This window comes from Mesoplodon mirus (assembly GCF_964341445.2).
Source record: "Mesoplodon mirus genome assembly, chromosome: 10".
In the NCBI taxonomy this organism is placed as follows: Eukaryota; Metazoa; Chordata; class Mammalia; order Artiodactyla; family Ziphiidae; genus Mesoplodon; species Mesoplodon mirus.
The window spans coordinates 57,253,917-57,271,144 of record NC_138986.1 but is presented as its reverse complement, the minus strand read 5'-3'; the positions used below and the strand labels follow the sequence as shown (position 1 = coordinate 57,271,144).

Below are 17,228 nucleotides of genomic sequence, written 5' to 3'. Positions count from 1 at the left end.
GTATGTCCCTATTATCCCAAACCATTTTCTTAATTGTTTTGGGTTTTTTATTGTAGGTCTTTTCCTTCTCTTGTGTTTCCTGCCTAGAGAAGTTCCTTTAGCATTTGTTGTAAAGCTGGTTTGGTGGTGCTGAATTCTCTCAGCTTTTTCTTGTCTTTAAAGGTTTTCATTTCTCCATCGAATCTGAATGAGGTCCTTGCTGGGTAGAGTAATCTTGGTTGTAGGTTTCTCCCTTTCATCACTTTAAATATGTCCTGCCACTCGCTTCTGGCTTGCAGAGTTTCTGCTGAAAGAGCAGCTGTTAACCTTATGGGGATTCCCTTGAATGCTATTTATTGTTTTTCCCTTGCTGCATTTAATATTTTTTCTTTGTATTTAATTTTTGATAGTTTGATTAATATGTGTCTTGGCGTGTTTCTCCTTGGATTTCTCCTGTATGGGAGTCTCTGTGTTTCCTGGACTTGATTGACTATTTCCTTTCCCATATTAGGGAAGTTTTCAACTATAATCTCTTCAAATATTTTCTCAGTCCCTTGCTCTTTCTCTTCATCTTCTTGGACCCCTAAAATTTGAATGTTGGTGTATTTAATGTTGTTCCAGTGGTCTCTGAGACTGTCCTCAATTCTTTACATTCTTTTTTCTTTATTCTGCTGTGCGATAGTTATTTCCACTATTTTATCTTCCAGTTCACTTTTCCATTCTTCTGCCTCATTTATTTTGCTATTGATTCCTTCTAGAGAATTTTTCATTTCATTTATTGTGTTGTTCATCATTGTTTGCTCTTTAGTTCTTCTAGTTCCTTGATAAATGTTTCTTGTATTTTCTCCATTCTATTTCCACGATTTTGGATCTTCTTGACTCTCATTACTCTGAATTCTTTTTCAGGTAGACTGCCTATTTCCCCTTCATTTGTTTGGTCTGGTGGGTTTTTACCTTGCTCCTTCATCTGCTGTGTATTTCTCTGTGGTCCCATTTAGTTAACTTACTGTGTTTGGGGTCTCGTTTTCACAGGCTGTAGGTTTGTAGTTACTGTTGTTTTGGTGTCTGCCCCCAGTGGCTAAGGTTGGTTCAGTGGGTTGTGTAGGCTTCCTGATGGAGGGGACTGGTGCCTGTGTTCTGGTGGATGAGGCTGGATCTTGCCTTTCTGGTGGGCAGTGCCACATCTGGTGGTGTGTTTTGGGGTGTCTGTGACCATATTATGATTTTAGGCAACCTCTCTGCTAATGGGTGGGGTTGTGTTCCTGTCTTGCTAGTTGTTTGCAATGGGGTGTCCAGCACTGGAGCTTGTTGGTCATTGAGTGGAGCTGCGTCTTAGTGTTGAGAGAGAGAGATCTCTGGGAGAGCTCTAGCTGATTGATATTACAAGGGGCCAGGAGGTGTCTGGTGGACCAATGTCCTGAACTCGGTTCTCCCACCTCAGAGGCTCAGGGCTGACACCCAGCCAGAGCACCAAGACCCTGTCAGCCACACAGCTCAGAAGAAGAGGGAGAAAAGAAAAAAAAAGAAAGAAAGAAAAAATTAAAAAAAAATAAAGTTAGTAAAATTGAAAAATACATTCAAATAAAATAATAAAGTAATTAATTAAAAAAAAAGAAGAGAGCAACCAAACCAAGAAACAAATCCACCAATGATAACAAGCACTAAAACTATACTAAAAAAAAAAGACAGACAGAACCCTAGGACAAATGGTAAAAGCAAACCTATACAGATAAAATCACACAAAGAAGCACACACATACACACTCACAAAAAGAGAAAAAGAAAAAAAAAAATATATATATATATACATATAAAAGGAAGAGAGCAACCAAATCAATAAACAAATCCACCAATGATAATGAGCTCTAAATAGTAAACTAAGATAAACATAAAACCAGAAACAAATTAGACGCAGAAAGCAAACCCCAAGTCTACAGTTGCTCTCAAAGTCTACCACCTCAGTTTTGGGACGATTCACTGTCTACTGAGGTATTCCACAGGTGCAGGGTACATCAAGTTGATTCTGGAGATTTAATCTACTGCTCCTGGGGCTGCACAGATAGATTTCCCTTTTCTCTTCGTTGTTCACACAGCTCCTGGGGTTCAGCTTTGGATTTGGCCCCATCTCTGCATGTAGGTCACCCTCTGTCTTCCGTTCTTCACCCAGACAGGTGGAGGTTAAAGGAGACGCTGACTCAGGGCCTCTGGCTCACTCAGGCTGGGAGGAGGGAGGGGTATGGAATGTGGGGTGAGCCTGCGGCGGCAGAGGCTGGCATGACGTTGTAGCAGCCTGGGGCACGAGGTGTGTTCTCCCGAGGAAGTTGTCCCTGGATCACGGGACCCTGGCAGTGGTGGGCTGCACAGGCTCCCGGGAGGGGAGGTGTGGATAGTGACCTGTACTTGCACACAGGATTCTTGGTGGCTGCAGCAGCAGCCTTAGTGTTTCATGAGCGTCTCTGGTGTCCACGCCGATAGCCACGGCTCACACCCATCTCTGGAGCTACTTTAGGCGGTGCTCTGAATCCCCTCTCCTCGCTCACCCTAAAACAATGGTCTCTTGACTCTTATTCAGGTACAGACTTTTTCCTGGACTCCTTCCCAGCTAGCTGTGGTGCACTAGCCCCCTTCAGGTTGTGTTCACACAACCAACCCCAGTCCTCTCCTTGGGATCTGACCTCCGAAGCCTGAGCCTCAGCTCCCAGCCCCCACCCGCCCCGGTGGGTGAGCAGACAAGCCTCTCAGGCTGGTGGGTGCTGGTCAGCACCGATCCTCTATGCAGGAATCTCTCTGCTTTGCCCTCTGCACCTCTGTTGCTGTGCTCTCCTTCGTGGCTCCTAAGCTTCCCCCCCGCCACTCCCCATCTCCGCCAGTGAAGGGGCTTCCTAGTGTGGGGAAACTTTTCCTCCTTCACGGCTCCCTCCCAGATGTGCAGGTCCCGTCCCTATTCTTTTGTCTCTGTTTTTTCTTTTTTCTTTTGCCCTACCCAGGTACGTGGGGAGTCTCTTGCCTTTTGTGAAGTCTGAGGTCTTCTCCCAGCATTTAGTAGGTGTTCTGTAGGAGTTGTTCCACGTGTTGATGTATTTTTGATGTATTTGTGGGGAGGAAGGTGATCTCCACGTCTTACTCCTCTGCCATCTTGAAGGTCGGTGTAGAGGAAATTCTTAAATCACCCTAACACTGACACTGTGTAAAAGAAGTTGGCACCTAGCTCATAATAGCAGAATGAAATCTCTACCCCTCTCTCTCAAGTAGAGAAAAACTAGACACTAAAATCAGGACTCAGATGAATTTATGTGGTAAACAAGAAATATAAAAACAGGAAAGTAAAGCACTAACTAATTGGGCATTATGAATTAGAACAAACACATGGTAAGAATTTTATTGTGCTACTATATTACATGTCATGTATGCTTTACTTAATCTTTCTGAAAGAATGTATTGCCATGACCATTATTTAACATTCTGGTCTGAACTGTTTGTTTCAATCTTTATGATTAAAAACTTAATTACTTACAAAAACAGGGTACTCTCTTTCACTTTGTATTAGTCAGAAATGTGCCCTGGCAAATATAGTCCATAAGAATGTTTTCTCTGTGCCTTGTTCTGAGCTGAACTCTCACTTCCCTATCGATTCCATCCTCTGCTATTCAGTTTCCTAAACTGAAACATGTCTGAAAGGGCCAGACCCATATCTCTCATTCTTTCTTACATTCGAACTTCTAAGCCATTTTTCTTACCAACATATTATATATACTACAGTTCAGAGAAAAAACAGGTTTTGTCAATGATACCTCCCACCTTTTTTAGAATGTAATTACTGAAAGAAACACCATGCTTCAAAAAGCATCAAAACATGAAGAACATTTTTTAAAAATTCACTTTCTCTGATGTCGTAAATATTTCAGGCTGTGTGCCCTTAACAAATTTTTAAATAGTAATATAGTCATTTCTCTAAAGATTGCTGGTTAACCATTTTTACAGTAAAGACATTAGGAAAATCATGATTGTTGTTGATTTTTTTTAAAAGATGACATTTGTGTAGGTGGAACATTGATGTTTTTCAATGTTTTATAAAATTCTCCATGTAAGTATAGACCATAAAAGGTCACTAAGTACTACATGTTGCTTTCTGATATTAAAAGTACTTAAAAAATTATCTGTACTGCCTAATGTCAATAAGTTATCAAAGTTAAGTACTCTTTTCACATGAGTGACTTCTAGATAGTTGAAGGAGCCTGTAATCCTACTTTAAATTTTCTCTTCACCAGGCTAATCAATCCCATTCCTTTCCATCAATCTCCCTCATTAAGCCTTGGTTTATATCCTGTCACACAGAAATATGTAGAAACATGCATGAGAACTATATACACCAGCTTCAAGGTAATGGATTGAGAGGCAGCAGAGAAGTGACAAAAGAGGGGAAAAAATTAGCAATACTTTTCAAAAGAGAAGAACTGAAGCAAATAAGGCAAAAATTACTACTTGTTAAATCTGCATGGCAAGTATAGGAGGGTATTACATTATTTTCTGATAATTTTCCATATTCTTGAAATACTCCACAATTAAAAGTTTTAATTAAGTTTTAAATAAACACAGAAGCCTAATAAGAGAGAGAAGAGTTGTGAAAGCATCAAACTGAATGTCTGCCAAATCGCAGGTTCCGAAAGCACTACTGAAAATGCTCAGGCTTATGAGAGACTGAACGCTGAACATCTGGGTGCTCTTTTAATATTGCTACCCATAATGTGCTTCAATTCCATTTAACCCAAATCAATTCTGCCATTTTCAATCCAGAGTCTATTCTCCATTCTCCTTAGCACAAAAGAAAGAAGAGATCAAGTAGTTAATGAACTCTATATTCTCTTTTAACATCCTAGTAACTGCCCCAAGAAACACACTGTTGAATGTAGCTTAAAAATTGTTCTTGCTAACCTTAATGTTTCTTCAAGGATACGCATCACAGGTCCCACAAACTCTTTTCTTTAATTCATTCTTAGTTCGTGTACTCCTTCTCCATGTTCAATTTATATTTTTTAAAAATATTCAGGCACAGCAACATCAGTTTCTTGAGATACCTCTCTCTTCTTGATCATCAGAGTTATGTGTGAATACACCATCAGTATTATATTCTCCAGAGACCCAGACTCTGAAGATCTACCTTTGTGTTTATACTCTCAGACTACGAATCATACAAACCTTTTTTCTAAATTACAGTTGCCAGATTAGCAGATAAAAATATAAAGTCAGAATTAAATTTGAATTTCAATTAATTTTTTAGTATAATATGTCCCATGCAATATTTGGGACATACTTAATGGGATATATTTATACTAAAAAAATTACTTGTTGTTACCTGAAATTCGAATTTAACTCTGCATCTTGTATTTTATTTGGCAACCCTACTCTGAACATTCAAAAATCTGTATTCGTTCACTCTTCTGGCAAATACTGTATCTTCTAAGTCAAGAATAATAGTTAACAAGAGGTCTCAAAATTTTTGAAATAGGTACCAACTCTTTAAAAGTTCAAATGAGAAAAATGAACAAAAAGTAAAAGATTAGACAAGTCTGTAGTGGTGACACATTTTAATAGATCATTTGTGAGGGCAGCTGCAAAGACCTGAGAAGCACCAGGTTCACCAGGGTGAAAAAGTAAACTTCAAGATGGTAATCTAACCAAAGAAGACTGAAACCTAAAAATTCCCACAACGATCTGGAAAAGGAGGTGTTAACTAAAGTGTTCTTTATTCCACTTTTTATTCAGCATTGATTAAAAAAAAATTATACTGCATCTGGTGAAAATACTTCTACCCATCCATTAATTCATTCATTCAACAAAAACATTCAGGGACTTCCTGGTGGCAGAGTGGTTAAGAATCTGCCTGCTTATTCAGGCGACACGGGTTCGAGCCCTGGCCCAGGAAGATCCCACATGCCACGGAGCAACTAAGCCCGTGTGCCACAGCTACTGAGCCTGCGCTCTAGAGCCCATGAGCCACAACTACTGAGCCCACATGCCACAACTACTGAAGCCCATGTGCCTAGAGCCCATGCTCCGCAACAAGAGAAGCCACTGCAATGAGAAGCCCGTGCACCACAACAAAGAGTAGCCCCCGCTCGCCGCAACTAGAGAAAGCCCACGCACAGCAACGAAGACCCAACGCAGCCAAAAAGAAAGAAAGAAAAACATTCACTGGGGACACAGTGATAAAGTTGCTGAAGTGAAAGTCTCCTCTCGCGTTAGTAATATTTTCTTCTCTATTGGATGATTTCCAAAACCCCAAAATATGCTGTAGCTGCTCCCATATTTAAAAACTCCACAGCCCTTTTCAATTAACACCTCACTTTTTTGATCACTATCTACAGCAGACACTCCAGTCCTATCAGGCTTTTACTTCTACTATTCCACCAAAAGAGCTATAAAGGTCACAAATAAGCTCAACATTGCCAAATTCAATGTTACTTCTCAGTCCTTGTTTGATCCTTGTCAGGAGATTTTGGCCCAGCCCTTCTGGATAGTTGCTTCACTTGGCATCTAGGACACCAATATGTCTTGTTTTTTCTCCTACATTATCTCTTGGCTCTTTCCACTCTTCTTGGGTCCTCTGCATCCTCCTATCCTTTAACACTGCTATGCCCCTAAGCTCAGAGTCCAGACCTTTTCTTTAGCTACAGTCATTCCCCAGGTGATCCCATTCAGTCTCAAGGCTTTAAGTATCATTTCTTTTCTAACACCAAATTCTTATCCCCATCCTGCGCATCTCACCTACACTCCAGATTTGTCTACCCATGCCTCTTCCACATCTCCACTTAGATGTCTAATAGCTAGCTCAAACTTAAAAATGTCAAAATTGATCTCCCATGCAAACCTCCTCTTATGGTCTACCTCACTTTAATAAATCACAACTCCACTCTGCCTGCTGCTCAGGCCAAAAAACTTGGGAGTTATGCTTTACGCCATCCACTTTATCAGTAAAGTCTCCCAACTCTACCTTCAAAATATATCCAGAATTTGACCACTTCTCATCATTACCATCTCTTCCCCAGTTTACTGCAATGGACTATCTAGTCTCCCTGTTTTCACCCTTACTCCCTAACAATCTAATTTCCACATATAAACAAGAATGATGCTTTTCTAAAACAAATAGCATTGTGGCTCTCCTCTGCTCAAAACCCCCCAAAGGTTTCCCATATCTCTAAGTAAACTTCAAAACTCCCAAGGCATCTGGCTTTCTCCTACTTTTTGATTTGATCCCCTGTAACTCTCCTCCTTGCTCATTTTGGGGCATCCACACTGGCCTTGCTGCAGTGATATAACCATACCAAGCAGATCCCTCTGGATGAACACTCTTCCCCCAGATGCCACAAAGGTAGGTCCCTCATTTCCTTCAGGTTGCTGCTCAAACATCTCTTTACCAGAGACGCCTTCCCGGACCACCCTATCTAAAACAGCACCCTTTCCTTCATCCTTCTCGTGCACCCAACCCACTTTACTTCAAGGCACTTATCACTGTGCTTGTTGTCAGCTTCATCCAATAGAGTAAGATCTCCACTAGGGTGGGGACTTTGCTTTGTTCACTGCAGTATCCAAAGCACCTAAACAGTGCCTGGGGCATCGTGCAGTCTCGGTAAATATTTGTATAATGGCTGAATGGATGGACTGACAGGAAGAAAAAGCGAGGCCAAAGCTGCCACAAAAAAAAGAGGCAGAATTTACAGGTCTGGATTCCTATACATTTATTTGTTGAAGCTTATATCATCTTTCTTTCAAGACCTCAAAAATATAGTTTCACAGAAATTAGCTTAATTATTTGATTAATTTATTTCAGTCCCTAAGAAAAGAGGTCTTACAAACAAGGAAGTTTACTCAAACACAAAAGAAATCAAAAGCTAATGTGATTTATTCAACTCATGATGCCATTCTTTTCAAAGAACTTATATATGCAGAAATTTGATTCTTATTTTGGGGGTAAGTTTTTTTTCAAACTCTCAAGCTAATAAAGTAGAAAAGCAAAAGCAAGGGTAAAAGGATAGTCAACAGTTGCTAGAAACTCTAGGGTAGGAGTGGGCTCAGCAGGAAAATCATAGTAGAAGAATGCAGGAACAACTTTCACTCAATTGATATTTCTTAAGTAGTATTTCCACTACATGCTGGACACCAGGCTGGGTGAACCACAGTGAGCAAAATCAATCTGCTACCTGCCCTTGAGAAGCTCACAGCCTGGTGGGGAAGACAACCCAATTAAATAAGCTATCTCAATACAAACTAAGACTGCTATCTATAAAAGGAGGCAGTAATGAGTGTTATCGGAACACAAAGCAGGTGCATCTAGCCTAGCAAGAAAGGAGGTTGGGAAGGAAAAGCAGCTTTCTTACTTGAGACTTCAAGGATGAAGTGTTAGGTAAAAAGGGCAACATACTCCAGATGAGGGGTGAGAACATTTCACACTCAAGGAACTGAAAAGATGACTGGAGCATAGCGGTCAAAGAGTATGTAATGTGGCAAGAGATGGAGCTGGAGAGATAGGTAGGAATGAGGTCATGAAGGGCCTCATAAGTTATGTTGTTTAGAAATTGTTCTAATAGTAAAAGAAATCTTCAGAAGAGTTTTTGACTTGAGCTATGTTTAATAGACATTACTATGACTGCAGTACTATGGACCACAGGAAGGCAAGACCTGAAGCAGAAAGATACTAGGAGGTTGCTGCAATAATCCAGATGAAGAGATGAAGATGAGGAGACGATGGGTTCCTGAAACGAAGTAGTGGTAGTGATTTAGAGAAAAGTGGAGGAATCAGGTAATTCAATTAAATTTATTTGGCTTACTCTGATTATTTCTATCTGTGGTGGGGAAGGAGGTGAGGACCTCAGCTGACCTCCACATTTATAGATCAGGTTGATGACAGAATTCACTGAAATAGGGCTCAGAGTTTTTCTTGAGTGGGGGAGGCAGTTAGGAATATCATGAGGTCAATCTCGGAAGAGTTGAGTCTGAGATGTCAGTATGACATATAAGTAGAAATGGTCAGTAGGGACTGAATATTCAGGTGTGAAGTTCAGGAGAGAGGTCTGGATACAAACATGAGAATCATAAGGAGTATCATGGGAATAGATAAAAATCACCCAAGGATTTGTGTGAAGACTAAGAAGACAAGAACAGCAGAAGCTGGAGTAACACGACACTTTACAGAATAAATGGGTAGAAAGGTCTATAAAGGAGATTCTGAACAACAGGAGGCCAAATAAGGCCAGGGTGGTGTCTCTGAAACCAAGGAAAGGATAAGTTTTAAGGAAGAGGTATGGGCAACCATGTCAAACGCTGTCAAGACATGTGGTAAAATGTCCATTGGATATAGAATTTTAGCTATGTTCTTCCAGTGTTCTGTTTCTAATAAATACAAACAGAGGAGTTTTCAAAACTTGGTGTTCAGCCAAGCCACCCCTCACTCTCTAAAACACACTCATTTTTTTCCAAGCTGATGGCCAAAATCAGTGACTTAGGATACAAGCTTTTTCACTTTTTTAATCAGTGACAAAGCCTCTACTTTGCTAACTTCAGGTTGGCTAAAAGGGCATTCAATGGCCATGCATTAGTATTTTTCCTCACCTTAAGGAATTTCATTGAACAGTCTCCCAAAGCCAACATCTTGACTATAATCTCCAAGAGTGCAAAAGTGATGTATGTCTTCTTTTCCCTGGTACCCTGTATGGTTCTTGGTCTCTGCCAAAGAACTCAATAAATATCTGTTCAATGATGTGTACTCAGAGTATTACTGTGAAGCTTTCCAGAATTGATTTTTAGGTTATTCCTTACTACACCAATCTTCAGAGTAAAAGCATTGCTAATATTTTTTCAAAGCTTCCTTCACTCTTTAAAGAACGCTCAGAAAGAACGCTTAGTGAGCCTCCCTGGTGTTAGAGGTACTACTTAAACCAGGTCTCATTTTAGAAAATATATGTGCACTGGGAAAGGATGCACTGAAATTATTTTTGCAGATTGTGTACTGTCATTAATTTATTCTTATAAATCATTTATGTAGACTTTTATAATTAAGTTTCTTAAATCAAGATTAAGACATACTTATATCTATCAATATTTATAAATAAGAGTAGAATTTATCATTTTTATGTTGTTCTATTTGATTGGCTTGTTGGACATTTTATTCACTTTCAAGAATTTTTCTACAAGGACAAGTTGTCTCATTGGTAAGCAAGGATTTCCTCACCTGGAATGGAATATAAATTTTCCTTTATCAAATTCATATGCCATGTTTCCTAGCTACACACAACTGAGTAACTTGCAAGTTACTGACTTCGTTTGAAAATGACCTAGCAAGTCTTTGAAAATGCTGGAAAACATTAGCAACTGCCTCCCTGACTACTCCATAATCCTGAGATAAACCACCTTCCTTCTTTTGAAGTTCTGGTGTAATAAGATAGATATTATCCAAAATTAAGAGGCTCTTGAATTCATATGCTTTAATATAGAAGTTCTTCAACAATATGAATTGGTGGCACTGGAATCACTTGGGAGTTGCTTGAAAATAGACATTTCTAGACACCACCCCCCAAGATTATGATTCAGCAGTTTGACAATCTTTGGTTTAGTCATTAAATAACTAGGTATGAACTTTCTTCTCTTCAACTATAAATATTTCTTGCCAATTATCTTATTAAAACATATCCTGAGAATGCTTACTGTTACTGGTAATTGTCTTACATATTATATCTTTAAATCATGTACCTCTCAAAATTGCACCCTTATTTTCCATGTCAGTTCAAACCTTTGATAATGAATGCAATTCTTAAGAATTCTCTTTAAAGAGGGAATCACAGAAGTGGAGGAAAACTAGCCAAAAACTCCAAAACCAGGAAGATAAAATGGGAATCTATCTTAATTCACAAAGGTCTCCAAGAGTTATTCTATTCAAATAACAATGAGGAGAGACAGACTATAGTAGGAAGCAGCAGAATAAAAATAAAAAGAAATTAGTTCAGGGCTTCCCTGGTGGCACAGTGGCTGAGAATCCGCCTGCCGATGCAGGGGACGAGGGTTCGTGACCCGGTCCGGGAAGATCCCACATGCCGCGGAGCGGCTAGGCCCGTGAGCCATGGCCGCTGAGCCTGCGTGTCCGGAGCCTGTGCTCCGCAACGGGAGAGGCCACAACAGTGAGAGGCCCGCACACCGCAAAAGAAAAAAAAAAAAAATTAGTTCAGATGCCAATTTTTGTTTGATGGCAGAAAATCAGCTAACTTCTCAGGATATCAATTTTCTGATCAATAAAATGAAAAGGAATAACAAAATGATTTTTTATGCCCCTTTCAGGCTGAATGATCTGATTAAAATCAGAATACTCAAACATGAGTTGAATTGCATTAACTCTGAATCACAGAGACAGTCTCAGAAATAAATTAGGACAACCTATAAGACATTATCACAGCCAACGCAGAGCTGGAAAATGAACAAACAATAGACAAACTCACTCAAACATACTCACTTGCTCATCTACATGCAAAATACTCAAATGAGATGGTACATATTGAATTAATGAACATCTATATGGGTCTGTCAACTATGTGCTAAGTATTATACCAGGCAAAAGAAATGAGAAATAAGATCCAGTCTCTATTTTAAGTAACTTTAGAGTATAACACATAATGCCTCCCTTTGGATGATTACTAAATACATATTAGATACCTTACTCTCTCCTCCTTGGTAATTATGCACTTTTTCTTTCCATAAATGTCTTTGCTGTAATTTCAGTTTCAGGTAGATATCTGTTCAAAGTTGAAAACTGTGCCACATTACATCAAGATTATTCTGTACTAAAAGGGCTCATGTTAACTACCTCCCCATGGAAGGTACTATGGGGCAATAAATTTACTTCATTCAACAAGTACTATACATTTTCCTCATGAATATGCTTTGTGCATAGAACGCTTATGAATTACAAGTTATTAACACATAGATCCCTCAGATCAATGTAAAAACTGGAAAAATAAAGTATTATTTTTCAGGTAGAAACTGATTTCCAATTGTGAATTTTACAACTAAGCCAACTTTGCAAAAAGAAAACTTACTCCTCTTAACTGGCAAAACACTAGCATGCACACCATCTTTTTGATCAAAGGCAAAATCAAGTCATGCTGTGCAAGTAAAATAATCTGCTCCTCTTTCAATGCCACTTACATATAAACACTGACAATAACTTATTCTTGCAAAAAGCCTTGCTTAGGTCAACTAGAGATCCATGACATGAGGAGGAGCCCTAGTCCAGATTCTCTACTAAAAGGGTGCTGGACTACAGAAAGTTCCATAAGTACCGACATCCTATGTCTCTTGATTTCCTAGGCCCAGCATAGTGCCTGGTACATATGAAGACATAAATAAGTGAATGACGAATGAACAAAAACTAAAACTATTCAGTAGGGATCACAACTTAAGCTATGAAAAATTAATTCACTTAAATAATATTATTTAGCTTACACTTAACTGGTATCTCTAAGGAGCATTTTTCTTATGCAAGAATATTATTATAATTATCATTAAAAATGAAAGATACATGAAAAGAAGCACGATCCAGAGTGGAATCAAAAGCTGAATTCTCAACTTCTGAGAACACTTTGAAACTCAGAAAAGTGATTTCAATCTATGAAACATGCATTCTGGTGATGGTGACCGTTCTTCAATCTAATCTTACTTAGGGAAAGAAAGACAGAAAATATGATTACTAGTTTGAACTACACACGTGATACCATTCATATAAAATTTTTAGCTTCCGCTAAAATGTTTCTTTTAAACTAAATAGCAAAATACACGAACACACTGCAGTCAATGAATGAGTTAATATATGATAAGAAGCCTATTTAAAAGAACTGCCCACGTAGCCACAACACCTCAGCACGCTCGCACATACAACACTTATTTCGAAGTAACATTCTAGACTCCTCGATTGCTAAATTCACCATGGTCCACTCCCCACCCACTTTATTTACTTTTCAGCGTGGAGGTAAAAAATACAAGGAAGCTGATTTCTCTCCCAAGTCCACGTGAAGAAAACGAAAAAGTTACTACATTTTTGTAACGGGAAAAAAACACAAAAAAACCTAATGAAAACAAATTACCCACGCACAAGAAAAATTTTTTTTAAATTACCCATCTGGTCATCACGTTGTGGCCTAACACCTTGGCAACATGTGACTCTGGTTCATTTTTTTATTCCCACCCCCACCCTACAAATTCCAAGAGCAGGACGAGACTATCCGAGACCACAGACAAGTCTCCGGCCCCGAGAGGGATGACAGGTCCAGGCTTGCCTCCGGGGCCGAACGGGAATCGTCCAAGGGGCACCCTGGCCCCGCCTCCTACCGGCTTCTCAGGGCCGCAGCACCCCTTTTCCTCCTCCCACTTCCTTCTCCTCACCTCTCGGCCCCGGTTCATGCGCTTCCCATCTCTCCGCCAGCTCCTGCCTCCGCGCCTCCCTCCATTTCGGTTTGATCTTTACTTCCCACGCCGGGTGAGGGGCGGAGGGCAGTGCAGAGGATGCCAGCGGGCAGCTGCCCCGCCGCGTTCTCGTCTGCACCCCACGCCGGGCTTGCCGGGTCCCTTCCAGCCACGGGGCAGGGTACGCGAAGACAGCCCGACAGCCGGACAGACCCACAGACCCGGAGAGGAGGGAGGGGGCGGAGCAAGCGCGGGCCACACGTCACCCGCCCGCAGCGGCGCCAACGTCTGCACGTCGGCTCCCCCAGCCCCACCCCCCCGCGTGCGCGCGCCACCGCCCCGCCCGCCGCCCGCCGCCCGCCGCCCGCCCAGCGCCAAGGGGGACCAGGCCTGCGGCGAGGGCGCGCCCCCGGGCGGGCGTGGGCGCGGGCGCGCGCGTTCCCGGGACTCAGTGTCTGTGAGGAGCCCTCGCCAGGCCGGGCCTGTCACCTCCAGATCGCTACCTGAGCATATTTCCCTTCAGTTACTTGAGTCGGCTCCATCTTCTCCCCGCCCTTCTCTGTAAGTTGAAGACCTGGAGGAGGAAATTCCTATTACAGGTAAAGGAGAGAGGAGCCCTGAATATGAGTGAAGAACCAAGTAATTGCCATTGTCATCGCCAGCCAGAAATCCTGGCTGCTGGTCACTTTATATATGGTTCCTTCCTCTCAAGTCCCGCCTTCCTTAAGCCTTCTGGATTCTCAGTTTAGTTCTCTTAAAGTTACCTCTTCTAGTCGGTCCTTTTGTCGGACGAACCCCACCAAAAACAAAATACCCGAAGATTCCCTGGCTCAACTGAATCAGGAAGATGACATTAAGAACAATTAACCTCAAGAATGTGCTGTATGTGTGTACAGTTCTAGGCTAAAAGCCGGGCATGCAAAGGCGGTATGAGTTAATAATGTGTTGTGGCTCCTTTTTTCGCTTCCATACCCCTCTCGTAAGGAATGTGTCTTGACACCTCATAGAACCGTGTTTTATAGAGAGGCAGCCAATAGTGATCCAATTATACAGTTCATTGCCCAAACTACTTCTGTAGTTCTGCGTTCAGTTCTAGATCAAGCACTTTAAGAAGACCTCAAAGAAGTTGGAATTATTTCAGAGAAGAGCAAAATGATGAAGAGTGCTCAAAAGCATGACAAATGAAGAAGTACTCTTTGAACTTGGGAAGATTCTCACAGAAGAGAGAAAGCTACTGGGACTATCTCCAAATATGTGAAAACTCATCATGTAACATAGATTTGTTTCATATGGTCTCAAGAGATGCAGACTTGAGAGAAACAGATTTCAGATCCTGAAAAGAAGATCCCCTTCTAGCACTCGCCAGAGAAGGTGTCTGCTTTAGGTTACATGGATGCCTTGACCCCTGGATTTGACTTTAAGTAGATTCTGAAGGCTTACTTAATAGGAACTAGGTGCAGGGGAGCCAGGCATCAAGAGAAGAATTAGTTGATGGTTTTGTTAAAGGTGTTTACAGCCTTGAGAGTCAATCAGTTCATGGTTCCAGCCTTAGAATTTACAGGTTAGCTATGAGACAAGTCAAATGCATCAAAAGGTAAAAAATGCAAGGAGGCTATATGATAATGAGAGGTACTAACAATAAGTTCTAGGAGTTTACATGACAGATTGTTCTCATCACAGTTTCAGAGACTTAGGGGACAAGAAGGAAATCGTAAGTAGACTGCTTAGAACTGCCCTGTCCAATAGGGTAGCCACTAGCCAAATATGAATATTTATACTTGAAATGTGGCTGGTCCAAATTGAGACATGCAGTAAGTGTGAAATACACACCAGATTTCAAAGACTTAGTACAAAGAAAAAAACGTAAAATAGCTTAATTCTTATATTGATGACATGTTGAAATATTTGGTAGATATTGGGTTAGTATATTAAAACTAATTTCACTTATTTTCACTTTTTTAATTTGGCTACTAGAAAAATTTTTAATTACATAGGTCGCTTGTATCTTGTTCTATTAGATAGTCCTGACCTAGAAGGAAATATACTTCATTGAACTCTAAGAACTATATTTGTACCCTTTGTAGTCCTTGGGGGATTTTCCAAAACATTAATGGAAAGACAGTCCGATGACAAGATTCCTCATGAAGAGAAGGAAGACTGTCCATAAAATATGCCATGAGCAAAGACAAGGAAACAAGACTGCAGATGCATTCTGTGGTGAGTAACCTGTTTGCCTATAGTGGAAGGTTCTTATTAGAAGGTAGTGACAAAGTCAAAATTGGCTAGAAACTGGTCTGTAAAGAGAGACTCAGTTTTGAATTTAGTTCTGTAGGCAGTCGGGATTTGGCAGTTACCAACTGGGATTGTAAGATTATCTTGACAATATTGAGTATAGTGGGTTGAAATTAATGGGTGGTTGGGCAACCAATTAAAACTCATTGTACTTAAAAATGTATTATACCAAAAAATGTTCAATAGAGGGTTGATTGAAATAAATTATAGCACATCTATAAAGTGGAATCAATTGATATGGAAACATATCAAGATATACAATTGAGTAAATAGTTTACAAAACAATATATATACAATATGACCCCATATATGAAAAATTATATATGTATGTGTATGTAACTAGATCATTTGACTAAATTACCTTAATTATTCCAAAATTGTCTCAAAAGCAAAATCTCAGTGTGGGGTATTTTCAGTGGCTCAACAAAGTCATCCATGTTTTTGGCTCTTTCATGTCTATGTTCCATCATATTAGCAAATTCGCCTTTCAATCTCAGCCTTTGTCACCTCATGGGTTGTTGGGATGGGTTAATAAGCTCCAGACTCATTTCCAGCCCATCAGTCTCTTAGTATCTCAGTATGTAAGACCACTAGGTCTGCCCAGCTCATTAGTGCCCCACAGCCTTAGCTTATAGGCCTTTTTTGGTTTTACCTATTCTCAGTCCAATGTCCTGCCATCTTCCCTACCCCAGCTTGCAACATTGGGTCTTAAAAGTCCATCTTTGATGGACCCCAGTGCAGTTCCTTACCTGGAGCTGACACTTAACTGCTGGGGGACACCGAATAATAAAAGACTCAATTCTAAAATAAGCCTCCCTAAACTTTTTAATGAACTGAGTTGGGAAGGAAAAAAATATCACTACCATGGCAGACTGTTGGTTGCCTACCCAGCCACCATTTTTGTCCTCTCCCTCACTTAATAAAATGAATTTGTTAAAGTTCCAAAGAACTAAAGAAATGTGAGCTCCTCCCATTACGCTGGTAGTAATTCTATTTCCATTTGAATAAGAATGTTGTAGAGGTGGTCACATGTCCAAGGGATAGTCAGCTAGGGAGGATTCTGCAATATGTTTTATTCAAATGGCAAAATATATGCTTATAAAATATAGAGAGTTGTTCTTGGATTTCTGTTCCAGATGGTGAACTTGGCATACCATCTGCCAACTATTCTTTCCTAGACACTACTGAAATAAAAATGTAGAAGTAGAAAAACCAAAGAGTAAATAAAAGAATAAAGATATGTGTGTTTTTATGTATGTGCTCATGTTAAGGAGAGGACAGTAGGTAGAGAAGGGGAGAAAAGTAAATGAAATTTCAACAATTTCCTGGATAACAAAGCTAATAGTAGTGATTTGACTAGTAATAACACCCAAAACCAACGCCTAAAAAAATATAGTGAAGACGCTACAAAAGAGTTAGTTGGGAGCATGGCAGAGGGCAGAAGTGAGAATAAGGGCTGAAAATGGAGGTAACATTCTAAATATGGTACAAGTGAATCAGTCACAATACACGTTT

General features: G+C 40.3%; 1 protein-coding gene and 1 long non-coding RNA gene across 3 annotated transcripts in view; one reads left to right on the top strand and one right to left on the bottom strand.

The window, feature by feature from the left end:
* The window catches only part of ASCC3 (activating signal cointegrator 1 complex subunit 3), a 333,322-nt gene extending 319,668 nt beyond the window's left edge, over positions 1 to 13,654 (bottom strand). The window contains exon 1 of the mRNA XM_082633455.1: positions 13,401 to 13,654. The gene's annotated coding sequence lies outside the window, so the exon portion shown is untranslated. The remainder of the gene's footprint in view (positions 1 to 13,400) is intronic.
* A 142-nt stretch (positions 13,655 to 13,796) lies between these two features.
* The window catches only part of LOC309811241, a 42,366-nt gene continuing 38,934 nt past the window's right edge, over positions 13,797 to 17,228 (top strand). The window contains exons 1-2 of one of the 2 annotated variants that reach the window (XR_014295123.1): positions 13,797 to 13,982; positions 15,506 to 15,638. This is a non-coding gene — a long non-coding RNA (uncharacterized lncRNA). Of the gene's footprint in view, positions 14,021 to 15,505; positions 15,639 to 17,228 lie in introns of both variants that reach the window. The other variant, XR_014295124.1, reaches the window with a different exon arrangement.